The sequence below is a fragment of the Cibotium barometz genome, chromosome 55 (genome assembly GCF_041138505.1).
Source record: "Cibotium barometz isolate CiBa-2024 chromosome 55, ASM4113850v1, whole genome shotgun sequence".
NCBI classification, from domain to species: domain Eukaryota; kingdom Viridiplantae; phylum Streptophyta; class Polypodiopsida; order Cyatheales; family Cibotiaceae; genus Cibotium; species Cibotium barometz.
Genome location: NC_141100.1, coordinates 15,586,374 through 15,612,757, shown reverse-complemented (window position 1 = coordinate 15,612,757; position 26,384 = coordinate 15,586,374). Strand labels below are relative to the sequence as shown.

Below are 26,384 nucleotides of genomic sequence, written 5' to 3'. Positions count from 1 at the left end.
AATCCCACATTTGGGCTCTGGAAGCTGAAATTTGATAAGCATACAAGGAGCCTATTTCAAAAATCTCTCCATTGATCATGCATTGGATAATCATCCATCGGCCATAAGGATCATTAAATGCTACACAGGGCTGCAGATCATGTCTGGCTAAAATGCACAGCCCAGAGAATTGTCCAGATCCTGCATAAAATATATCATAGCCTGAAAAGAACCCATGCTGGCCAGCAAAAGAATGCTGATTATGCTCTTGCAGACACACAACATCAGGATGAGTATTGTTTATATAATGCCATAGGAGTCTCCATTTGTGCTGATTACAGAGGCCCTGTATATTATAAGAAAAACATTTAAGAGAAGTACGCATGAAAATATGTACAAGAGAAGAGCAGTCCTCAAAGAGAAAGGGAGGCATCAAGCCTCTGCCATTGCCACAGGGTCTTGCTGACCCTCAAAATCCAATTCCCTGACTAAATCATCTTCTTCACAAAGTGGAATACCCTTCTTAACTGCATTGACCCATGCTTTTGAGATGGGGCTGTCCGAAGAGGTAGAAGGTTGGCCAGGAGACGGAGCAGAAGCATCCCAATTGCGAGATTGGAGAGGTCTTTGTTTGAGAGGCACCGTCTTCTTTGCATTCTGCCAACCCTCGTGAGAAGATGAAATATTTTCCACTAGCTTGCTTTTTCCTTTATCCTTATTTTGGGCTAAATTGGCTTGGTTCCCTGGAGGAAGTGAAGGCTTTGCTCCTTTAGCTTCAATCTTTTCCACATAAGTCTTTTGACCTCCTTTATTAGATGATGGAGGAATGGCAGCTGGAGGAGGCGGATGAAGGATTGAGGGACACTCCGAAGCTAGATGTCCGAACTTGTGACAAGAGAAACAAGCTCCGGCAAAAATGCCCCATTTCAAAGTGAAATATTTCTTTCCCAAATTAACACCCTCAATCTCAACTGCAATAGAAGAGGGGGTTGGTCTATCAGTATCCCATAAAATGCAAAAACGATTTTTGTTACCTGTGGGACGAGGGGGACAAATCACTTGTCCCAAAGTCATCGCTAAGCCTGGAAGCTCTGTTCTCATATAATCTGGGAAATCAACAACTTCAACCCATACAGGGCAGTGATGTTTGATGAGATTCTGATAATCCTTGTTAGGAGACCAGGGCATGACGTGCACCATTTGACGACCAAAAAATAAAGGGGACATTTCCAGCATCTTTTGTTTTGTCAATACATCCAAGAGATGAACTTCATAAAATCCTCTGGAGGCAAAATAGACTCCTTCTACATAGCATCCACCTAGGAGAGAATTCACCCATTGTCCCACATCATTAGCCGAGGGTATTTTACCTGGAAAAAAGATGATGACTGCAGTTTGAGAGAGCTTCTTCAGAGGATGCACAAGAGAAGGTAACTTCATCTTGTAAGTGAGTTCCGGAGCAGGTAGTATCCATTCTCTTCTACTTTGTTGAAAATCCTCATTCAACATGTCAAACACATAGGAAGCATCTTCAGATGAAGGAGCTATGGGGGGCAGAGATTCCCTTGATTGTCTTTTAGGTTCAGGAGAAAGAGCTCTCTTGACATAGTACTTGCTTGATTCTGCCATCGAGACCAATCGATTCAGCAGGAAGACGCAGATCAGGAAAAAAAGGGGGAACAGCACTATTGGAATGCTATCTTACAAGGAGAGGAAAAACAGAGAGCTGAAGCGACTTATACAGAAGGGGAAAAATTAGACCTGTAGCGAGGCACAGCACACACGCATACACACACACACTCCTATACACGCACACAGGTCTAGGAAGAGATGAAGAAGAGCAGATTGGCGATGAGAAAAAAGAGCATCTGGGTAGCCTCAGAAGGTCGCGTAGATTACTGCAGGGCTGACACAGTAAAGGCTACAGGGCCGATACAGTCCTGGGACAAGCACCTCACCACACGTTCTCTCACACGAGCAGGCGAACAGGATGAGGGAGCAGACGAGCAGGTCGACAGAGCAAGGGAGCAAGTCGACAGCAGGCGAGCAGGTCTTCGGCGGCCTCCTACACACACACCTCTCACACACACACACACACACACACACACACTCACACACACACACACTCACCCTCTCACTCTCTCTCCCTCTCTAACATACACCCTATCTCTTCCTCCCTCGAGGCTCTCTCTTACACACACACACACACACACTCTCTCCCCCCCTCTCTCACACACCCCCTCTCTCTTCCTCCCTCAAGGCCTCTCTCTCTCTCTCTCTCTCTCTCTCTCTCTCTCTCTCCATGCATATAGCTTTGCATTCTCCTAGTAGTAGAGCTCCATCCCCTCCCCCACTCATTGTACTTATGGCACACCCAGATTCAGCTTTTTAGTTCAGTACTTTTTCATTTCGTTGGGATGACAGAGGATACCCCACATAGGTACACTGATTTGTCTCATAGGCCGAGTTCGGTCTTTTGGAAGACGTTAATAAAATCTTTCTTTCTTTCTTTCTCTCACACGCACTCTCTCTCTTCCTCCCTCAAGGCCTCTCTCTAGAGTCTAGACACACTCTCTCTCTCTCTCTCTCCCTCTCTCATACACACACATTCTCTCCCTCATAATCCATCATGCCTAAGCCGGCCAATCCCGCATGGGATCGTTTCACCATAGTGCTTGGACCCTCCACCGCTGGTTCGGGATAGAAGCGTTGGAAATGCCGGTATTGCGGCTTCGAAGGGAATAACATCATCACCCGAGTGCTTCGTCACATGGCAAAGTTGGGAGGAGGTGGAATCTCCGAATGTCAATCCATTCCACAAGCCATTGCCGATGAGGTGATTAGGGAGAACTCTCATTTGCAAGCGGATAACACAAGGTCAAGCCCACCTCTGCGACAACAAGAGCTCAAGGAAGAGAGACTCATGCCCTCTTCAGCATCCGGAAGCGCGAGTGTAAATATTAGGGAAGGATCGGGGTCAAGCTCCCAATCAAAGCGACCACGACATCCCTCTGATGATGCCGGTGCTATAGGGCTTGTACAACCCACTTTACAAGCCACTCAAAACACGAAGGCCTATGTAAAAGAGCGTCAACGAGTGGCGGAGATTGAGATTGCACGCACCATCATTCAACATTGAGTGCAATCTCTCTTTTCATGTCCTTCAAACCCCGCAATGGAAGAGGATGGTCAAGGCCATTGCTGCCGTCGGTCCATGCGATGGATGGACGGGAGTGAGCTACGCCGTCATGAGGACGAAGAAGTTCACCGAGGAGAAGGAGAGGATTGGTAGATCACTTGAGCCTATTCGTTTGGGATGGGCCAAGTATGGATGTAGCATCCTCTCCGATGGATGGAGTGATCTGAAGAGGAGAAGCATCATCAACATCCTCGTGTCTTGCCCTCTTGGCACGTATTTCCTACGAGCGGTGGATGCCGGGAAAGCCGGTAGAAAGACAAGTGGGAGTTTCATGTTCCAACACATCCGCCAAGCAATCATCGAGATAAATTATTCATTGTACATACTATAAGTCTACATGTTTATGTAACATAGTACATGTCACATAGATGATAGTACTAATTACATGAGCACTTTGGGTTGTAGGTTGGCCATGCAAATGTGGTGCAAGTCATCACCGACAATGCATCCAATTGCCGTGCAATGGGTCGCATGGTGGAGGAGGAGTTCCCAACAGTTGTTTGGACTCCATGCACATCCCATTGCATTGACTTGCTCATGGAAGATATCGGCAAGTTGGCTTGGGTCAAGGACATTTTGGCCCAAGCAATCACCATTGTGACCTTCTTCACTAAGAAGGTGAAACCCTTGGCCATCTTCCGTGTTCATTCGCGATTGGAGCTCGTGAAGCCCTCCAAAACAAGGTTTGCCTACATGTGGATTGTTTTGGAGAGACTACATGCCGTTCGTAGTGAGCTTCAACGCACGGTGGTGTCCCAAGAGTGGGAAGAATGGGATGATCATCTAAGCCCCGAGGCTTATGCGGTGCAGCGCAAGTGCTTGGATCCTTCTTTTTGGGATGATGCACGGGCCGTCGTAGTTGCGATGACTCCATTGTACCGAGCACTTCGCATGTCGGACATGGAGGGATCCACTTTGGGCCTTCTCACACATTTTATGAGAAATGCAATTGAGGAGCTTCAAGCTTGCACGACACTTGATGCAAGAATGTTAGTAAGTTATTCCTCCCTCATGTACTCTTGTGTACATAGTACTTGTAAGTTTGATTTTAAATTTTCATATGTGTAATGTGGCATATGCTTTAATAGGCTTGATGAGATCAAGACCATTGTGGAGAGGAGGTGGCAATGGATGTGTAGGCCTATTCATGGTATTGTTGGGGTAAAGGCATTATGCCCACCCTTATAGTGTGTACAAGTCCATGTGTTTTATAGTACATAGTACACTTAGTACTTTTAATGTACTAAGTGCACTATGTGTACTAGTGCAAATATACATGTGTGATAGGGGAGTCACACACTCATTCTATGAGTTGACTTATCCCCACAACTCTCTCTCTCTCCCTTCTTCTCTGTGTATGTCTTCCACATGAAACCCCAATTCTCCCATTCAACTGGTATAAGAGCCACGGTTGTGTCCGTGTGTGTGCGGGTGTGCGGAGTCGTCTTCATCGCGAAGAAGAAGCTCGGCTATGGAGCCTTGAGCTTGGCACGAGCAGAGGAGAGCTTGCTGTCGTGTTGGGCGCTGCAAGACAGTGAAAGTCGACTGTAGAAGAGCTGCAGCGCTGGAAGTCGCCTGTGTGCAGTGTTGGCCACTAGGCGAAGGCAGCAAGGCGTTGGTCGCTAGACGGCTGGCTACTAGGCGGAGGCGGCGAAGAGCTTTCAAGCGTTGGGCGCTAGACGGCTGGCTACTAGGCGAAGGCGAGCGGCGCTCAGCAGCGCGTGAACACGTAAGAGCCGGCAGAGCTGTGAAGCGCTTGAAAGCGCATGAGCTGGAAATCGTGCGCGTGTGTGCGCTTACAGGTTTGACTCCAACGCGGCCGGTGCAAAAGTCATCGCCGTCGACCATTAGCCGGGAGGAGTAGCCGGGACAGTCGTGGGGCAGCGTCAACAGCCGTGAGACGCCAACTCGATAGCACAACTAGTCGGGACAGCCGTGGGGCAGCGTCAATAGCCGTGAGCACTGGTCGGATGCCGTGTACGCCAGCTTACGCCTTCTCTGCAATCATCATCTACTTGGGCATCTACATCACAGGAAGTAGCTTGGGTGAGAGCAGGATCCGGAGATATGGTTCGGTGATGCCTGGTAGATGGGACACTTTTTGGTCTGCAGGGTTTGGTCCTTTGGGTGGACAGGGAGGAGTATGCATGGTTATTGCAGATGTATGGCGGCAGGCCATTGTGGATCGAGGGATCATTGTGCCTGGTAGAGCACAGTATGTCATTCTGAGGATGCATGATAAGCTATTGGGTGTGCTCAACATCTATGCGCCCAATCATGCTAGTGCCAGAGCAGAGTTCTGGACTCAGGTTACAGATGCGTTGCCAGAGGCCGCACATTGGTGTGTTGGGGGAGACTTCAACATGCTTGAGGACCCGGCAGATAGGGTGGGAGGCAGTCATGTTACAGTGCACGGCACGGAGCTTGCAGCTTGGGACCGGTTTTGCATGTCACTGAGGATCACTGATGCATGGCAGCATGGGGCTTTCTCCCGGTCTCAGGACAGTCTTAGTTTCTCTCGGTCGGATCACCGGCAGGGAGGGACTAATCTATCACGGATTGATCGCTTTTATGTGGGCGATTGGTTAGGGGAGCGAGGGGGCTCCGTCGGCATTCTCGTTGGCACCTCATTTTCAGATCATGCGCCAGTTATATTGACATTGGAGGAGGGGACACGGGAGCCCAGCTTGCAGTTGAGGATCCCAGAGAGGGTACTTGCAGATCCCAGTCTCGCTGAGGACATTGAGAGGATCTGGCATGATAGTCAGTGCTTTGACCAGGATGCAGCGGGCCAGTGTGCCCAGGGACTCATTGATCTTAGCTCTTTTTTGCACGCTGCAGCTTTGACACGACTGGGAGAGATTCGCGAGCGGGAGCAACGGCCGAGACGCAGCCTTGCTTCGCTACAGCGCCTTCAGGAGCAGCAGCCTGCATGTGAGTGGGTGGCGTCCCAGCTGAGCCAGGCACGCCAGGAGGTTAGAGAGGTAGAGGAGCAGAGACATGAGTTTTATTATCGTCGTCAGGCCTCTCAGTGGACGCAGCTTGGTGATAGAGTGACTGGGGAGTTTTTTGAGATCACTGGACCCCGTCATGCGCGAGCAGGAGTCCGCCAGCTTGGTAGACCGGATGGATCGGTAGCTACTGAGCTCGGGGAGATCAGAGCCATTGCCACTGCTTTTTATAGTGACCTGCTTTCAGCGGAGCCAGTCACTGAGGATCGAGATGTTTGCAGACAGACTGTGTGGGCCCATGTGCAGAGGAGGGTCACAGACCATATGCGTACAGTTCTAGGTGCGCCTCTGTCAGAGATTGAGCTTGCCGAGGCCTTGAGGGTCCTACCGCGACATAGTTGCCCAGGGGAGGACGGACTGATGCCGGCCTTTTTAATGCGCTATTGGGACCTTATGGGGCCAGGCCTCCGCAGGGGCTTTCAGCATGTTTTGGACACTGGGGTGATGCCGCAGAGCTTTTCAGAGGGCTTGATCTATCTTATCCCCAAGGGGGAGGGAGTATCAGATGACATTCGGCATTGGAGGCCTATTACGATCCTCAATACTGTCTACAAGGTCTTAGCAAAGGCCTTGAGTTTGAGGATCCAGCCCTTCCTGGGGGAGTTGATTCATGCTACTCAGACAGGATTTGTCAAGGAGCGCAGTATCCTTGACAACATCTTTACTTTCTGGGAGGCGACGGCCCGAGCTAGATTTCTTGGCGAGGACTTGGTCGTGATGCTTCTCGATTTTGAGAAGGCATACGATAGAGTTGATTGGGGATTCTTAGAGGGCACTATGCTTCGCTTGGGCTTTGAGCCAGGATGGATCAGAGGGGTGGCAGCTCTGTATTCCACAGCTCGCAGCCAGGTGCTGATTGCAAGAGGACGGGGGCCGAGTTTTGAGCTGACCAGATCAGTCCGTCAGGGGTGTCCTCTCGCCCCTTTCCTTTTTCTCTTCTTTGCGGAGGCTATGAGTATGTATTTGACGGCAGAGGAGGTTGGTTTGAGAGGACTTCAGCTCCCAGTCCGGGGGGAGGATTTGCTTGATGCTGAGTTTGCAGACGACACGGGCTTATTTTTGCATGGCCAAGAGGCCAATCTTATTCGAGCTGAGCAGTCGCTCCAGGTTTTTAGTGCAGCTTCGGGAGCATTGATCAATTGGCGCAAGACAGTGGCCTTTTGGATCAGTAGTGCTCCCACTCCGGCATGGAGCCCGGACCCCGGTTTTAGATGGATTCCTCCAGGCACAGCAGTGCGGTATTTGCGATGCCAGATTGGCCTCGATTTGTCACCTGAGCAGCAGATTGCCCCGCTTCTTCTGAGCATTCGGAAGAAGCTATTGTATTGGAGTACAGCTTGACTATCCTTGGCTGGGAGGGTGGTGGTGGCAAATCAGGTGCTGTTAGCGACCATGTGGTACATTACGTCTTGTTGGATTTTCTCGAGCTCTTGCATCAGCCAGGTACAGAGGCTGATCAGGAACTTTCTGTGGTCTGGGCGGGACGGTCAGCCAGCTCGGGCAAAGGTTGCATGGGCAGGCCAGAGATTCGCTGGATCTTCATAGAGATGAGGAGGACAGGCCTCAGTAGAGGATGGGAGGACAGATTTGCTTTGAGTATCCTGAGAGCTTGGGAGCTGCTGAGACCGGGGCTCTCTCAGCGGCCTCCTTCTTGTGTTGAGGAGCGGGCCAGGCAGCTGCTCATCTGGAGCCCAGCGGTTCGTACGGAGCAGGGTCATATGCTGGGTTCTCGGCCTCGTCTAGCCTGGGGACCTTTAGCGGCAGGCCCAGCTCGTAGTTTTGGAGACTGGCAGGCTTTCTGCAGTCTACCAGAGGAGATCCAGGTGGAGAGGCTGAGTCACTTCAGAGGGGGGTTGATTATGAGGGATGATATTCAGGAGGCACTTACAGAGGAGTGGTTCACACCTCTTGAGCCAGTGGCCCCACGGTGGATGGGAGCCTTTACACAGTTGGAGATCCTGATTGCTGTCAGAGCTAGCACTGAGGATGGCAGATGCCTCTACTATGAGATTCAGGATGAGGGCAGACTCCAGAGAGTGGAGGTGGAGTCGCCTTTGGTTGCAGAGTGCACCTTTCAGAGGATTCGGGTAGTGGCTGCCGCTTCTCGGAAGTGGCATATTGACCCCGACCCTGCTGATGTGCTCCCGGATTGGCGCATATGGGCATATGCTGCGCGCCCCTTGGCCCGGCTACAGTGGGACCCCGGGGAGTACGAGTGGCATGATCCTTATGCATCCCTTGAGGCCACAGAGATCACCTTTTTCCAGTATACTGTTCGGCTGGGACGACATATTTGACGGCGAGGAGGACGGTTTCTCCAGCGGCAGCGGGGCATTGGCGATTGCAGGGACTCTCACAGGAGTTCCTGGAGGATTTCTGGGCTTGGCTCTGGGCTAGTCGGCAGGCCCGCAGGATCTCGGCTTTTCAGTGGCTGGTCGCCCACAGGGGCTCAGCAGTTGGCACTTGGCTTGTTTACAGCGGTCTTCCGGCGGCCTGCGTCCGATGCGGCCACCCTATGATGACACAGAGACATTGCCTTTGGGACTGCCCTCAGGCACAACAGATTTGGCTGCGGATGCTGTGTATTCTTGCCCCCCTCTCTCCAGAGGGTGTGTTTACGTGGGGTGCCGCTGCTTGGTCGACTTCGTCAGGGCCTGCTATGGGCTATAAGATGGAGCAGGGCAGTCAGGCCATCAGATTTATTAGGGGCCAGCCTCGCCTGGTTCCGGCACCGGATTTCTCGTCCGCCAGCTGGACACAGGAGAGGGATTTACGATGGAAGCTCCTCAGCAGCCTCACCATCTGGTTCACCTGGAGGGCCCGGTGCTTCACGGCCTTTGAGTGGAGATTGGAGCCACCAGCAGAGACTGTGCGGGGGATTTGGCAGGAGTTGATCCACACCCTGCGAGGACAGTACGACTGCATCCGGGGAGACTCGGATGAGGCGATCTTACAGCGCCAGGCCTTTCACACCACTTGGCGCTGTGGCCCGTTCTACACCTTACACACGGGATCCCCCCGTTGGCACTACAGGCCACCTGTTTGGCTCTTTCCCCCCCCCTATTGTATGATTTAGCCGCTCAGTTCTTTATACTGATGCTTGTATTTTGCAGCACCTAGGGAGAGTCTCCCGGGCTGCCATTATGTACTCGCTGCTCTTCTCTCTCTTAGGAGCAGGAGAGATCTTTTGTAGCCCTACGGGCGTTTTTATATAACTAATGAAAGGATCTTTTCTCGAAAAAAAAAAAGGAAGTAGCTTGATTGGAGCAGCCATCAAAGCTCTCCAAGGATCACCTCCAAGAATCAGACTGCAGCAGCATCAGCACGACCCCCTCCTCTTTCCTGCAATCAGAAATTGCAAAGGTATTTGCTTCAATTTTTTTGGGATTTGCAATTGAGCAGGTACAGGTGCCAAATTGCTCAATTTTTGAGCAAAATTGGCAAAATTGGGTGACATTGGTCACATTCAGGATCAATTTGCAGGAAATTGGATTTGGGACTTTTGATGTAATTGTGCAATTGGACATTCATACATGCTGTATAATGTGAGAAATCTCACATTCAGGCCAAAATTGCAAGAAATTGATGTGCAAATCAAAGGGCTTTTGTGCCGATTGGATTGATTTGCATGCAGGCACTCGCATTTGATGCTTTGGGCAATGTGTTGATGCCTGACAAGCACTCAATGTGCCTGTAATCAAGGGGCTTTTATATATTGGATGTATATGTGGCCAGGGGGAAGCATTGCGAAGACTCTGGATGCCTTCATGTGCGATAATGTACCATGTATGATCAGAAATTGATCTTAAATCAAGGGGCTTTTCAAGATTTTATGCTTGTTGAGCTTGGCAAAGCAGCAGGCAAGACTTTTATGCCTTGAATCCTCAGAAATCAGCTTGCAGTCAAGGGGCTTTTGCCCAATTTCTGTTCGGGACTGTTGTATGCAGTGGTCGGGACTGTAAAAGTCTGATTTTCACTCATTTGGACAGCTAGGAGAGCATTTATTGCTGTTGTACTTGTTGGTACAGATTTGGTACAACGTGCAAGTTTTGGTATGGCTGTACATTGATTTGAGTGAGGAAAAGGCTCAATTTCAGCTGCTGTACTTGCTGGTACAGGTTTGGTACATCAGTGGTGAGCACTTGGTACTGTTGAACAGTACTTTGGAAAGGCAACAGAGCACATTTAAGGTGCTGTCCTAAATCTGCAGCAATCAGATTTTGGTGATTTCATCACATACAGTGGGAGTAAAGTTGCATTTGTGCTTCCGCAGTGGGAGATAAACTTTGGGAGAACAACTGTGAGCACTTTGTGTGCTTTTGGTGCAGTGTTTGCACATCTTGCAGGGAGTCAGGCATTGACTGTGACAGGTTGCATATTGCTATGGCAACCACAGGTGAGAGCTCTTCATTGCTTCACATCAAGAAGCTTGAAGGCTCACATAATTATGATATTTGGCAAACCCAGTGCTATAATGTGTTGCTCCAGAAGAAGCAGCACAAGCCTATCAAAGAAAGGGGTGTAATGCCCGCTTCTCTTACTGCTGAAGAGTGGGAAGATATGGATGAGCTGGCAAGACCTACTATCATGTTGTCTGTGTCAGACTCTTTACTTTTTAGCATTCGTGAAGAGAAGACAGCTTGGGGAATGTGGCAAAGATTGCAGGACTTGTATGCCCAGCAAAGTGCCTCAAGCAAAGTGTATTGGTTGAAGAAACTCATAGGTCTTCAAATGAAGGAAGGGGCGTCTATGGCAGCCCATCTAAATGAGTTTAATGGTATTGTCAGCCAGGTCATTAATCAAAAGTTGGCAATGGATGATGAGTTCAAAGCCACTTTTTTGTTATGCACTTTGCCAGAGAGTTGGGACACATTCATGACAGCCACTAGCAATTCGAATGCTATGCTGTCATATGCAGATGTGGAGGGTGCTCTTCTTCAAGAAGAGATGAACAGGAAGAACAATTCTATTGGAAAGTCCAATGCAATGAATGCACGTGGGAGATCCCAGCAAAGGGGTAAAAGCCAAGAACGGGGAAGGAGCAAGTCCCGCTCCAAAAAGGACTTGGAATGCCATTATTGTGGCAAGAAGGGACACATCAAAAAGCAATGCTACAAATGGAAAAATGATCAAAAGGAAAAGGGAAAAGGCAAAGACAAAGACAAAGATGAAGCCAAAGATGTAAAGCCAAAGGGCAAAAGTGGAGTCAAGATTGAAGAAGTCAATGTGTCACATGCAGGTGACAGTGAGGATGAAGTCCTATTCACGTCTTCACTTGATGCCCATTCACTTCTTGCAGGAGTGTTGGGGTAAAGGCGTTATGCCCACCCTTATAGTGTGTACAAGCCCATAAGTTATAGTACATAGTACACTTAGTACTTTTAATGTACTAAGTGCACTATGTGTACTAGTGCAATATACATGTGTGATAGGGGAGTCACACACTCATGCCTCATGAGTTGACTTATCCCCACAACTCTCTCTCTCTCTCTCTCCCTTGTGTTTCTCTGTGTATGTCTCCCACATAACTCTTAACCCTAATTCTCTCCCATCAACTGGTATCAGAGCTTAGTGATCCCTCCCTCTTCCCTCTTCTCCTTGATAGCTGAACGAGCTGCTTGCTTTGCTGCTGTGATACTACAGCTGTGGCAGAGAGCGCTGAGCAGCTTGCATCAGGGTCACAGCATCCAGGCGGACAAGGAGTCAGTCGCAGCCAATCAAGCGAAGGCAGCATAGCGAGGAGGCCAGCAGTGAACCCGATGTGAAGCGAACACAAGCAATACGTAAGCGAAGTCGTCGGCTGGCTACTTGAGTCGGCGACAGCTAGGCGAAGGCACACGAGCGAAGAATCGTTGGGCGGAGCCCGTCTTGTAGCTTGGCACTAGGCGAGCGAAGCGCACAGCAGCAATACGAAGCACAAGGCTTGAGCGAAGGCGAATACAAGGCGACGCCTGGCCAGTAGCGAAGGGAGCCCGTCGACGTGATTGGCGTCTCTAGTCCACCGACGAAGGGGTCTCCATTCAGAGGCTCGATCACTTGGTACTTCTCCTGAGCGCGGATAGCAACTGGCCTGGCAGCAAACTTCTTGGGCAGAGCCGCTCCAAACTCGTGACCTGTGCCAAAGAAAGCGTTGTTGAGGGGACGGCTAGCTACCCTGGAGGAGGAGGTGGTCTCACGGCACTGTCTCGAGCTGTGGAAGCCATGGCCGGACCCTTTGAGCGGCTGATTGGGCAGCTTATGGAGGATGATCCCCCCGTAGCAAATCACAAGAGCACTCTTTCTGCACCAACAATCTGCAGCAGCAAGAATTGCCCCCATCTCCTGCAACAGCCTGCAAATTGAAGAAAAATCAAAAATTACAAGGTATTTTCCTCAAATTTTTTTTGGGATTTGCAATTGAGCAAGTACAATCAACAATTGAGCAGATACAGGTGTCAAATTGCTCAATTTTGAGCAAAATTGGCAAAATTGGGTGACATTGGTCACAATCAGGATCAATTTGCAGGACATTGGTCACAATCAGGATCAATTTGCAGGAAATTGGATGTCGAAATTTGGGGCTTTTGATGTAATTGTGCAATTAAGCACTCATACATGCTGTATGATGTGAAAAATTGCACATTTGGGCAAAATTGCAGCAAATTGCAGTGCAAATCAAGGGGCTTTTGTGCCGATTTGGTTGATTTGCATGCAGGCGATCGCATTTGATGCTGTGGATAATGTGCTGATGCCTTACAAGCACTCAATGTGCCTGTAAATCAAGGCGCTTTCATGTATTTGATGTATATGTGGCCAGGGGGAAGCATCGTGAACACTCTGGATGCCTTCATGTGCGTCAATGTACCATGTATGATCAGAAATTGATCCTAAATCAAGGGGCTTTTCAAGTTTGTATGCTTGTTGAGCTTGGCAAAGCAGCAGGCAAGACATTTATGCCTTGAATCCTCAAAAATCAGCTTGCAGTCAAGGGGCTTTTGCCCAATTTCTGTTCGGAACTGTTGTATGCAGTGTTCGAGACTGTAAAAGTCTGATATTCACTCATTTGGACAGCCAGGAAAGCATTTATTGCTATTGTACCTGTTGGTACAGATTTGGCACAGCTTTGTGCAAGTTTTGGCATGGCTGTACACTGTTTTGAGTGACCAAAAGGTTCAATTTCAGCTGCTGAACTTGCCGGTACAGGTTTGGTACATCATTGGTGAGCACTTGGTACTGCTGTACAGTACTTTGGAAGGGCAAAAGAGCACATTTAAGGTGCTGTCCAAAATCTGCAGCAACCAGATTTTGGTGTTTTCATCACATAAAGTGGGAGAAAAGTTGCATTCTTGCTTCCGCAGTGGGAGATAAAGCTTGGGAGAAAAACTGTGAGCACTTTGTGTGCTTTTGGTGTAGTGTTTGCACATTTTGCAGGGAGTCAGGCATTGACAGGTTGCATATTGCTATGGCAACCACAGGTGAGAGCTCTTCATTGCTTCACATCAAGAAGCTTGAAGGCTCGCATAATTATGATATTTGGCAAACCCAGTGCTACAATGTGTTGCTCCAGAAAAAGCAGCACAAGCCTATCAAAGAAAGGGGTGTAATGCCCGCTTCTCTTACTGCTGAAGAGTGGGAAGATATGGATGAGCTGGCAAGATCTACTATCATGTTGTCTGTGTCAGACTCATTACTTTTCAGCATTCGTGAAGAGAAGACAGCTTGGGGAATGTGGCAGAGATTGCAGGACTTGTATGTCCAACAAAGTGCCTCAAGCAAAGTGTATTGGTTGAAGAAACTCATAGGTCTTCAGATGAAGGAAGGGGCATCTATGACAGCCCATCTAAATGAGTTTAATGGTATTGTCAGCCAGGTCATTAATCAAAAGTTGGCAATGGACGATGAGTTCAAAGCCACTTTTTTGTTATGCACTTTGCCAGAGAGTTGGGACACATTCAGGACAGCCACTAGCAATTCGAATGCTATGCTGTCATATGCAGATGTTGAGGGTGCTCTTCTTCAAGAAGAGATGAACAGGAAAAACAACTCTGTTGGAAAGTCCAATGCAATGAATGCACGTGGGAGATCCCAGCAAAGGGGGAAAAGCCAAGAAAGGGGAAGGAGCAAGTCTCGCTCCAAAAAGGATTTGGAATGCCATTATTGTGGCAAAAAGGGACACATTAAAAAGCAATGCTACAAATGGAAAAATGATCAAAAAGAAAAGGGAAAAGGCAAAGACAAAGAGAAGGATGAAGCCAAAGATGTAAAGCCAAAGGGCAAAAGTGGAGTCAAGATTGAAGAAATCAATGTGTCACATGCAGGTGGCAGTGAGGATGAGGTCCTATTTACTTCTTCACTTGATGCCCATTCTTTCTTACAGGTGGTCATGGTATGCACTCATGGATCATTGATTCAGGTGCCTCCTTTGATGTCACAGGTTGCAGAGACTTGTTTGTCAGGTATACTGCTGGTAATGAAGGAGTGGTTTATTTGGGTGATAACCATGCATGCAAGATTCTTGGCAGAGGTGATGTGAGGCTTGTGTTTTCAGATGGCTCACAGCTTATGCTCCATGATGTCAGGCATGTGCCTGAGATCAAGAAGAATGTGCTTTCTACTGGACAGCTTGATGATGCTGATTATGTTACCACATTTGGTCGTGGAAAGTGGAAAATTAGTAAGGGTTCACTGGTTGTTGCCAGAGGCTCTAAGGTGGACACTCTTTATGTCATGCATGCAGGTGTTTGTCACCATGCTAATGTAAATGCAACAGAGCTGCCGGAAATTTCTATGTGGCATAGCCGGTTGGGACACATGAGTGTCAAAGGAATGGAGCAATTGTCTCGTTTGGGTTACTTGCCTTCTCTAAAGTTTTCAAGTTTTCAGTTTTGTGAGCATTGTATATATGGTAGGCAACTACAGTGCCCCCACAAGAAAGCTCTTGGACAGAAAGATGCTCAGTTAGAGCTTGTGCATACAGATGTATGTGAGATGCCTCAGCTTTCTTTGGGAGGGGCAAAATATTTTGTGTCTTTTATAGATGATGCCACACGCAAGGTGTGGGTTTATCCTCTTCGTTTGAAGAGTGATACATTCTCAGTGTTTCAGAAGTTTGTTGCTCATGTTGAGAATCAAACTGGCAAAACACAGAAGGCTTTGCGTTCCGACAATGGTGGAGAGTACATGTCCAAACAGTTTCAGGACTTTTGTGATGCTAAAGGCATCAAGAGGGAGCTCTCTACTCCTTATGATCCTCCACAAAACGGGACAGCAGAGAGGATGAACAGGACCATACAGGAGAAGGTCCGTTCTATGTTGTCACATGCTGCATTACCTCATGGTTTTTGGGCTGAAGCTGTTATGACAGCCGTTCACCTTATAAACAGGTCACCTAACACGAGGCTTGGTGGGAAAGTGCCAGAAGAAGTATGGACAGGGAAGCCTCCGTCATACAAGCACTTGAGAGTGTTTGGTTGCGTTGCGTACGTGCACATACGCAAGGAAATGCGCACCAAACTTGATCCTAAGTCTCACAAATGCATATTCCTAGGATATGGTGACAGAGGTGAAATGGGGTATAGACTTTGGGATCCCGTGAATAGAAAGATTATACGCAGCAATGATGTCATTTTTGATGAAACATGCATGTATAAGGAGCCTGCAAGGCAACAGGACACTAATGCATCCTGTTTGCCAAAGCAAATGCACATATCCTGTGTGCCCTTCAGGTATCTCATGACACCTTTCACTGCTTCCCAATGCTTCTTGCCAGGGTTGGCCATGTATCTAGAAACCACTCCCACTGCAAATGCAATGTCCGGCCTAGTAGCAACCATGGCATACATGAGACTGCCACAAGCTGAAGCATACGGAACCTTGGCCATATCAGCCCTGTCTCTATCCGACTGTGGGCTGTCCATAGCACTGAGTTTCACATATGGAGGCAAAGGAGTATTAGTCTTCTTCCCCCCGTCCATATTGAACCTCTGCAAGACTTTGCCAATGTATTCCTTCTGAGACAAATACAACACATGCTGATTTCTGTCCCGAAGTATCCGCATACCCAAGATGTGATTTGCATCACCCAAATCCTTCATATCAAAGGTTTGATGCAGCCTTTGCTTCAAGGTATCCATCTCCTTACGAGATTTCCCGGCAATCAACATATCATCAACATACAAGATGAGGATCAATAGACTGCCATCCAAAGCTTTCTTGGTGTACAAGCAGTGATCTATGTCACTTCTCTTGAATTTCTGAGATTTCATGAATGTATGAAATTTATGATACCATTCTCTTGGTGCCTGTTTGAGCCCATAAAGACTCTTTTTCAGCTTGCATACAAGCTTCTCCTTTCCACTCACTGCATAACCCTCTGGCTGCTGCATATATATCTCCTCATGGAGATCACCGTGAAGAAAAGCAGTCTTCACATCCATCTGAATCAAGTCCAGATCATCATGCACAACCAAAGCCAACACAGCTCTAAGTGTGGTCATTTTGACCACTGGAGAGAAGATCTCTTCAAAGTCCACACCATATTCCTGCTTGAAGCCCTTAGCCACGAACCTGGCTTTGTATCTTGGCTTTGCATCTGATGCAACTTTGAGCCTGTATACCCACTTGCATGGCAAAACCTTCTTGCCTGCAGGCAAATGCACCAACTTCCATGTTCCATTTTTGTGCAGAGAATCCATCTCTGACTTCATGGCACGCTCCCAAAGAGCCTTGTCTGCCCTTTGTAAAGCCTCCTTATAACATGAGGGCTCCCCACAGTCAGTAAGCATCAAGTAGTCAACCCCTGGAACAAACCTGTCAGGGGCTCTGGAGGGTCTAGTGCACCTCCGTACTCAATGACCATCATTTGCAGGTTGCTGTCCAGCCTGCATATCACCCATTGGTGGCTCCTGTTCCATGCCATAAGGCTGAAAAATCATGCCCGGTATTTCCTCTAACTGTGGTATATCCATAGGGATATCTTCTGCCATCTCTGGCTGTCCATTTGGACCATTTTCAGCACCATTTAAGGGCTGGTTTTCTTGCTGTAATGGCTGATTTACAGCCCTTGGTTGTTGTCCATGATGTCCATCATCATCAAAGATGACTCTGCTAGGCTCTTACACGGATTCGGATTATGCTGGTCATCCAGATAACCGGAAGTCTACTACCGGTTATGTGTTTACATTCACAGGAGGTGCTGTGTCATGGATATCCAGGATGCAGAAGTGCACAGCCTTATCTACTACAGAGGCCGAGTATATTGCAGCCACAGAGGCTTGCAAGGAGGCATTATGGCTATCTCGGTTAGTGGTTGACAGGGGATATTCCATTGTTGCATTGTGACAGTCAGAGTGCCATCCAGTTGGCAAAGAACCCTGTCTTTCATGCAAAGACGAAGCATGTGGATGTGAAGTATCACTTCATCAGAGAGGTGATAGAGAACAAGCAAATTCAGCTTGTTAAGATTCATACGGATGACAACCCGGTTGATCTGTTGACAAAGAGTTTGCCTCCGGAGCGGTTTGCTCATTGCAGACACTTGATGGGCATTGGATGAGGCCAGTTTCAGCCTTGATATGGCCTTGTATATTATCATGTACATGCTTATTTTTTTTTCTTTTCCTTTACTTAAGGACACTTTGCCTTTAAGTGGGAGGTTGTTGGGGTAAAGGTGTTATGCCCACCCTTATAGTGTGTACAAGCCCATAAGTTATAGTACATAGTACACTTAGTACTTTTAATGTACTAAGTGCACTATGTGTACTAGTGCAATATACATGTGTGATAGGGGAGTCACACACTCATGCCTCATGAGTTGACTTATCCCCACAACTCTCTCTCTCTCTCTCTCTCCCTTGTGTTTCTCTGTGTATGTCTCCCACATAACTCTTAACCCTAATTCTCTCCCATCAAGGAGATGGTCATGGTATGCACTCATGGATCATTGATTCAGGTGCCTCCTTTCATGTCACAGGTTGCAGAGACTTGTTTGTCAGGTATACTGCTGGCAATGAAGGAGTAGTTTATTTGGGTGACAACCATGCATGCAAGATTCTTGGCAGAGGTGATGTGAGGCTTGTGTTTTCAGATGGTTCACAGCTTATGCTCCATGATGTCAGGCATGTGCCTGAGATCAAGAAGAACCTGCTTTCTACTGGACAGCTTGATGATGCTGATTATGTTACCACATTTGGTCGTGGAAAGTGGAAGATTAGTAAGGGCTCACTGGTTGTTGCCAGAGGCTCTAAGGTGGACACTCTTTACTTCATGCATGCTGGTGTTTGTCACCATGCTAATGTAAATGCAACCGAGCTGCCGGAAATCTCTATGTGGCATAGCCGGTTGGGACACATGAGTGTCAAAGGAATGGAGCAATTGTCTCGTTTTGGTTACTTGCCTTCTCTAAAGTTCTCAAGTTTTCAGTTTTGTGAGCATTGTATATATGGCAGGCAACTCCAGTGCCCCCACAAGAAAGCTCTTGGACAGAAAGATGCTCAGTTAGAGCTTGTGCATACAGATGTATGTGAGATGCCTCAGCTTTCTTTGGGAGGGGCAAAATATTTTGTGTCCTTTATTGATGATGCCACACGCAAGGTGTGGGTTTATCCTCTTCGTTTGAAGAGTGATACATTCTCAGTGTTTCAGAAGTTTGTTGCTCATGTTGAGAATCAAACTGGCAAAACACTGAAGGCTTTGCGTTCCGACAATGGTGGAGAGTACATGTCCAAACAGTTTGAGGACTTTTGTGATGCTAAAGGCATCAAGAGAGAGCTCTCTACTCCTTATGATCCTCCACTAAACGGGACAGCGGAGAGGATGAACAGGACCATTCAGGAGAAGGTCCGTTCTATGTTCACATGCTGCGTTACCTCATGGTTTTTGGGCTGAAGTTGTTATGACAGCCGTTCATCTTATAAACAGGTCACCTAACACGAGGCTTGGTGGGAAAGTGCCAGAGGAAGTATGGACAGGGAAGCCTCCGTCCTACAAGCACTTGAGAGTATTTGGTTGCGTTGCGTACGTGCACATACGCAGGGAAATGCGCACCAAACTTGATCCTAAGTCTCACAAATGCATATTCCTAGGATATGGTGACAGAGGTGAAATGGGGTATAGACTTTGGGATCCAGTGAATAGAAAGATTATACGCAGCAATGATGTCATTTTTGATGAAACTTGCATGTATAAGGAGCCTGCAAGGCAACAAGAGCCTGGCAGAGTCATCTTTGATGATGATGGACATCATGGACAACAACCAAGGGCTGTAAATCAACCATTACAGCAGCAAAACCAGCCCTTAAATGGTGCTGACAATGGTCCAAATGGACAGCCAGAGATGGCAGAAGATATCCCTATGGATATCCCACAGTTAGAGGAGATACCGGGCATGATATTTCAACCTTATGGCATGGAACAGGAGCCACCAATAGGTGATATGCAGGCTGGACAGCAACCTGCAAATGATGGTCATTGGGTACGGAGGTCCACAAGACCCTCCAGAGCCCCTGACAGGTTTGTTCCAGGGGTTGACTACTTGATGCTCACTGACTGTGGGGAGCCCTCATGTTACAAGGAGGCTTTACAGAGGGCAGACAAGGCTCTATGGGAGCGTGCCATGAAGTCAGAGATGGATTCTCTGCACAAAAATGGAACATGGAAGTTGGTGCATTTGCCTACAGGCATGAAGGTTTTGCCTTGCAAGTGGGTTTACAGGCTCAAAGTTGCACGGTGCACCTGATGTAAAGCCAAGATACAAAGCCAGGTTAGTGGCTAAGGGCTTCAAGCAGGAATATGGTGTGGACTTTGATGAGATCTTCTCTCCAGTGGTCAAAATGACCACACTTAGAGGTGTATTAGCTTTGGTTGCTCATGATGATCTGGATTTGATTCAGATGGATGTGAAGACTGCTTTTCTTCAAGGTGATCTCCATGAGGAGATATATATGCAACAGCCAGAGGGTTATGCAGTGAATTGAAAGGAGAAGCTTGTATGCAAGCTGAAAAAGAGTCTTTATGGGCTCAAAGAGGCACCAATGGAATGGTATCATAAATTTGATACATTCATGAAATCCCAGGATTTCAGGAGAAGTGACATAGATCACTGCTTATACACCAAGAAAGCTTTGGATGGCAGTCTATTGATCCTCATCTTGTATGTTGATGATATGTTGATTGCCGGGAAATCTCGTAAAGAGATGGATGCCTTGAAGAAGAGGTTGCATCAAACCTTTGATATGAAGGATTTGGGTGATGCAAATCACATCTTGGGTATGCGGATACTGTCAAAATACGCAGCGGAGATGATGACCAGATCTGGGAACACAAGAGCAAAAGCAAAAACGCAGGCAGAAAAACAGCACAAGAGAGAGAGAGATGTAGGCGTGTAACTCTGCTCTGATATACACAAGAAGATCCCGAAATATGATACAAATGAGGTATGGGGGCTGAGGACCTATATATACCTCCCTAGAGGGCAGTCGGCCAGCATAAAGAAAAGCCCACGACTGATAAAAAAGGTCCACGACTGCATTAATGCAGTCGGCCAGCAATCTGGTGCCCAAAACTGATCAAAACTAGTCGGCCAGCAGCAAGAGTGCCCACAACTGATCAACACCCAGTTGGCCAGCACTGTACTGCTCTTGGCACCCTCTGGCAACCCTCCCAAGCCTCAGAAAAAATGGGAAAAATAGGGGAAAAATACGGGGAGTGAGGAAAAATGATAAAACACCTCATAAGGGCGGGCACACCCACAACAAAGGCCCTGGTGTATATATCTAGACAGGAGATGACTTCTAACACCCCTCTCAGCTCCTGGCTGTGTAACCAACCACTGGGAGCTGGGGTGCCGCCTGAGCAAATCCTGAGAGAGCGACTTCGTGAAGAGGTCCACCGTACTGTCCTCCGTCGAACAGAACTCCAGCAAGATGTCATCAGCAACGATCTGTTCACGAACAAAGTGCCTCTGGATGACCATGGGTTCCTCCAGTGGAAGCCCAAACCTGCAATGCAACCTCCTCCTGCTCCGTAAAACTGCTCCTGGGCCTGAAGTAGATCCCCTCGTGTCCGGATGTCCCCCCCAAACTGAGTCACTCCAGACGTGGAGTCGGACTCCATCCAACAATCCCCCTCCTGTGTACAAGGGTCCATGATCCTTCGCATGCCGCAGAAACCACAGGAAACGCAATCCTGCCTCCCAAAGAGACATCTGCAACCATGAGCTCAACCGCCTCATCAGGAAGCTCCCGTCCAATCCGGTGTCCATCAACCAGATCAATGAACCATACAGCTTCTGAGTCACAGAGACATCACACTGCTCACAAGGATCAACACCTGTTACGGTGCACAAGCAAGTCCTGGAAACGTGATGAAACCTGTAAACCACCCCCTCTGAATCCGGAACCACAAAGCCTGGAGAAACCACCTCCTTCTGCAAGTAAGCACCTGCCACCTTCAGAGCACAAGTGACCTGTTCAGCTTCCTCTGACTGACGAACACAAGAACTACCAACATCAGTACTGGAAAGTTCCTGCCAACTGCTGCCATCTACTGGTAAGCTATCCACCATCTGGTCTCGGAAAGCCTGTACGCGCCATTACCACACTGCCACTCATCACAATCCTGAGGACCTGGGAGAGAGAGTGCTGAAAGCCTGTAGACTCCATTCTCCACTCCACCTTCCCAAACCACTTGGCCTGTTGCTTTGTCCCGGAGAGCAACAAAATGCTCATCAAACTCCACCCGTACGCCAGTCTTGCAAACCTGATGCACTGACAACAGATGAAAACCAAGTGCCGGAACATACAACACCTGGGAGGAATGCTTCCCCCCTCTGCCATCGGGAACTATCTCCATCTTGCCCTCACTGTGAACTGGGATAGTGGACGTATCCCCGGTTAGAATATGACCAGAACACCTGCAGAGATCCTGTAAACCGGAACGGGAAGGAGTCACGTGCCTGGAAGCACCACTATCGAGAATCCTCTCCCGAGTATCCGTTGCGGCGAGTCCTCCAATCTCCTCCCTGCCTGAAGAAAATGAAACATCGGTGTCCATCACCTCCAGGTGCACAAAAGCCGGAGTCTTCATGATTGCTGCTGAGGAGTCATCACGCTTCTCGGTCTTCTGCTTGGGACACTGCCTCCAGTAGTGGCCTTTCTCGCCACAATCATTACAGGTCCTCTCTGCCTTCAGTTTCTCGCGGTGTCACATGCACTCTGCACTCAGTGCATGGTGACAAGATGGCTCATCATCAGAAGTGCAACATTTGTACAGTTTTAGAACCCAGTAGGATGATATTTGTCATACGCCGTGACCCCATTGTACATCCTCAGTCCAGGATAAGTGAGGCACGAGCTACGTAGGTCATTCCTCAGCCTTAGTGGGTCTTCCAGTCAGTCAAGTCCCTTAACCCATTTGGAGAGAATCATTCATGCATGTAGAGTCAGTAGAAGCCTTAGGGTTTGCATCAGAAAGCACTCTGCATCTTGCATAATATGCATACATATGCCTGTGCATCATTTAGAACATCCCCAAAGCCTTAGGGAATTTACTGGGATTTATCTGGTATTTTTTCCATATTTATTAGTATTTATTTATCATTATTTGCATTATTGGGCATTTATAAATATTAACTTTATTAAATGACCAACCTCCAGTTAGTATAAATAGGCTTGCCTAGAGCCTCTTTTCCTCATTCAGTCTTCATTGTGCTAAGAGCTCTCCTCTCTCTTGCTTTCAGCCCAAGACTAATCCAGCCCTAGAGCCCATAAGCTTTCTTCTCCAGCCCTTGAGAAACCCTAGCTTCATTCAGCCCTGAATTCAGCACTCAGTTCAGGCCTAGATTCAGCATACCCTTCACCCTCAGTTCAACGCCAAAAATCAGCCTGCATAGACCTGCGTTTTTGCACAGCAGTACAGCAGCAGTGCTGCATTTCTGTTCCAGCCGTACAGCAGCCCTGCAGTCCCCTGTTGCTCATGCGTTTCAGTCCACAGCCCTCTCCACAGCTCAGCGTTTCTGTCCACAGCAGATTCCAGCCCTGAAGGTTCAGTCTACAGCAGTTTCCAGCCCTGAAACAGTTGTTTGCATCAGTGCCCAACCTTCTGTGCATCATCCACACATTCAGCAGTCATCTCGTGAAGGTAACTCAGCATTCATATGTGTTTTCAGCATTCTAACAGTGTGTAGAACAGTCCACCTTCTTCTTCTTTGAGCCTCAGGTGTGCAGCCCTTCCTCATGCCCTTGGGAAGAGTGCATAGGCTCGAGATCAAGTCATTGAGGTGTTTCTACAGCAGTGTACAGATCAGCCGCTCTCCGATCCTCCGAGATCTTGCGTTTGGCTTATCTACAGTCCAAAGTGATGGGAGAATTAGGGTTAGGTTATGTGGGAGACATACACAGAGAAGCACAACAAGGGAGAGAGAGAGAGAGAGAGTTGTGGGGATAAGTCAACTCATGAGGCATAAGTGTGTGACTCCCCTATCACACATGTATATTGCACTAGTACACATAGTGCACTTAGTACATTAAAAGTACTAAGTGTACTATGTACTATAACTTATGGGCTTGTACACACTATAAGGGTGGGCATAACGCCTTTACCCCAACAACCTCCCACTTAAAGGCAAAGTGCCCTTAAATGAAGGAAAAGAAAAAATCAGCATGTACATGATAATATACAAGGCCATATCAAGGCTGAAACTGGCCTCATCCAATGCCCATCAAGTGTCTGCAATGAGCAAACCGCTCCGGAGGCAAACTCTTTGTCAACAGATCAGCCGGGTTGTCATCCGTATGAATCTTAACAAGCTGAATTTGCTTGTTCTCTATCACCTCTCTGATGAAGTGATACTTCACATCCACATGCTTCGTCTTTGCATGAAAGACAGGGTTCTTTGCCAACTGGATGGCACTCTGACTGTCACAATGCAACAATGGAATATCCCCTGTATAACCCAAATCAACCACTAACCGAGATAGCCATAATGCCTCCTTGCAAGCCTCTGTGGCTGCAATATACTCGGCCTCTGTAGTAGATAAGGCTATGCACTTTTGCATCCTGGATATCCATGACACAGCACCTCCTGTGAATGTAAACACATAACCGGTAGTAGACTTCCGATTATCTGGATGACCGGCATAATCCGAATCCGTATAACCATGCACTAATGCATCCTGTTTGCCAAAGCAAATGCACAAATCCTGTGTGCCCTTCAGGTATCTCATGACACCTGCTTCCCAATGCTTCTTGCCAGGGTTGGCCATGTATCTAGAAACCACTCCCACTGCAAATGCAATGTCCGGCCTAGTAGCAACCATGGCATACATGAGACTGCCACAAGTTGAAGCATACGGAATCTTGGCCATATCAGCCCTGTCTCTATCCGACTATGAGCTGTCCATAGCACTGAGTTTCACATATGGAGGCAAAGGAGTACTAGTCTTCTTCCCCCCGTCCATATTGAACCTCTGCAAAACTTTGCCAATGTATTCCTTCTGAGACAAATACAACACATGCTGATTTCTGTCCCGAAGTATCCGCATACCCAAAATGTGATTTGCATCACCCAAATCCTTCATATCAAAGGTTTCATGCAGCCTCTTCTTCAAGGAATCCATCTCTTTACGAGATTTCCCGGCAATCAACATATCATCAACATATAAGATGAGGATCAATAGACTGCCATATCATCAACATATAAGATGAGGATCAATAGACTGCCATCCAAAGCTTTCTTGGTGTACAAGCAGTGATCTATGTCACTTCTCCTGAATTTCTGAGATTTCATGAATGTATCAAATTTATGATACCATTCCCTTGGTGCCTGTTTGAGTCCATAAAGACTCTTTTTCAGCTTGCATACAAGCTTCTCCTTTCCAGTCACTGCATAACCCTCTGGCTGCTGCATATATATCTCCTCATGGAGATCACCGTGAAGAAAAGCAGTCTTCACATCCATCTGAATCAAGTCCAGATCATCATGTGCAACCAAAGCCAACACAGCTCTAAGTGTGGTCATTTTGACCACTGGAGAGAAGATCTCCTCAAAGTCCACACCATATTCCTGCTTGAAGCCCTTAGCCACTAACCTGGCTTTGTATCTTGGCTTTGCATCTGGTGCAACTTTGAGCCTGTAAACCCACTTGCATGGCAAAACCTTCTTGCCTGCAGGCAAATGCACCAACTTCCAAGTTCCATTTTTATGCAGAGAATCCATCTCTGACTTCATGGCACGCTCCCATAGAGCTTTGTCTGCCCTCTGTAAAGCCTCTTTATAACATGAGGGCTCCCCACAGTCAGTAAGCATCAAATAGTCAACCCCTGGAACAAACCTGTCAGGGGCTCTGGAGGGTCTTGTGGACCTCCGTACCCAATGACCATCATTTGCAGGTTGCTGTCCAGCCTGCATATCACCCATTGGTGGCTCCTGTTCCATGCCATAAGGCTGAAAAATCATGCCCGGTATCTCCTCTAACTGTGGTATATCCATAGGGATATCTTCTGCCATCTCTGGCTGTCCATTTGGACCATTTTCAGCACCATTTAAGGGCTGGTTTTCTTGCTGTAATGGCTGATTTACAGCCCTTTGTTGTTGTCCATGATGTCCATCATCATCAAAGATGACTCTGCCAGGCTCCTGTTGCCTTGCAGGCTCCTTATACATGCATGTTTCATAAAAAATGACATCATTGCTGCGTATGATCTTTCTATTCATGGGATCCCAAAGTCTATACCCCATTTCACCTCTGTCACCATATCCTAGGAATATGCATTTGTGAGACTTAGGATCAAGTTTGGTGCGCATTTCCCTGCGTATGTGCACGTACGCAACGCAACCAAACACTCTCAAGTGCTTGTATGACGGAGGCTTCCCTGTCCATACTTCTTCTGGCACTTTCCCACCAAGCCTCGTGTTAGGTGACCTGTTTATAAGGTGAACGGCTGTCATAACAGCTTCAGCCCAAAAACCATGAGGTAATGCAGCATGTGACAACATAGAACGGACCTTCTCCTGTATGGTCCTGTTCATCCTCTCTGCTGTCCCGTTTTGTGGAGGATCATAAGGAGTAGAGAGCTCCCTCTTGATGCCTTTAGCATCACAAAAGTCCTGAAACTGTTTGGACATGTACTCTCCACCATTGTCGGAACGCAAAGCCTTCAGTGTTTTGCCAGTTTGATTCTCAACATGAGCAACAAACTTCTGAAACACTGAGAATGTA

General features: G+C 47.8%; 2 protein-coding genes across 2 annotated transcripts in view; both read left to right on the top strand.

Moving 5' to 3' along the window:
* Positions 1–26,384, top strand: part of LOC147607423 (uncharacterized) — a 62,735-nt gene that overhangs the window by 17,264 nt on the left and 19,087 nt on the right. The window lies entirely within an intron of this gene.
* Positions 4,252–26,384, top strand: part of LOC147607424 (uncharacterized) — a 31,401-nt gene continuing 9,268 nt past the window's right edge. Inside the window, exon 1 of the mRNA XM_086790434.1 lies at positions 4,252–4,328. The gene's annotated coding sequence lies outside the window, so the exon portion shown is untranslated. The remainder of the gene's footprint in view (positions 4,329–26,384) is intronic.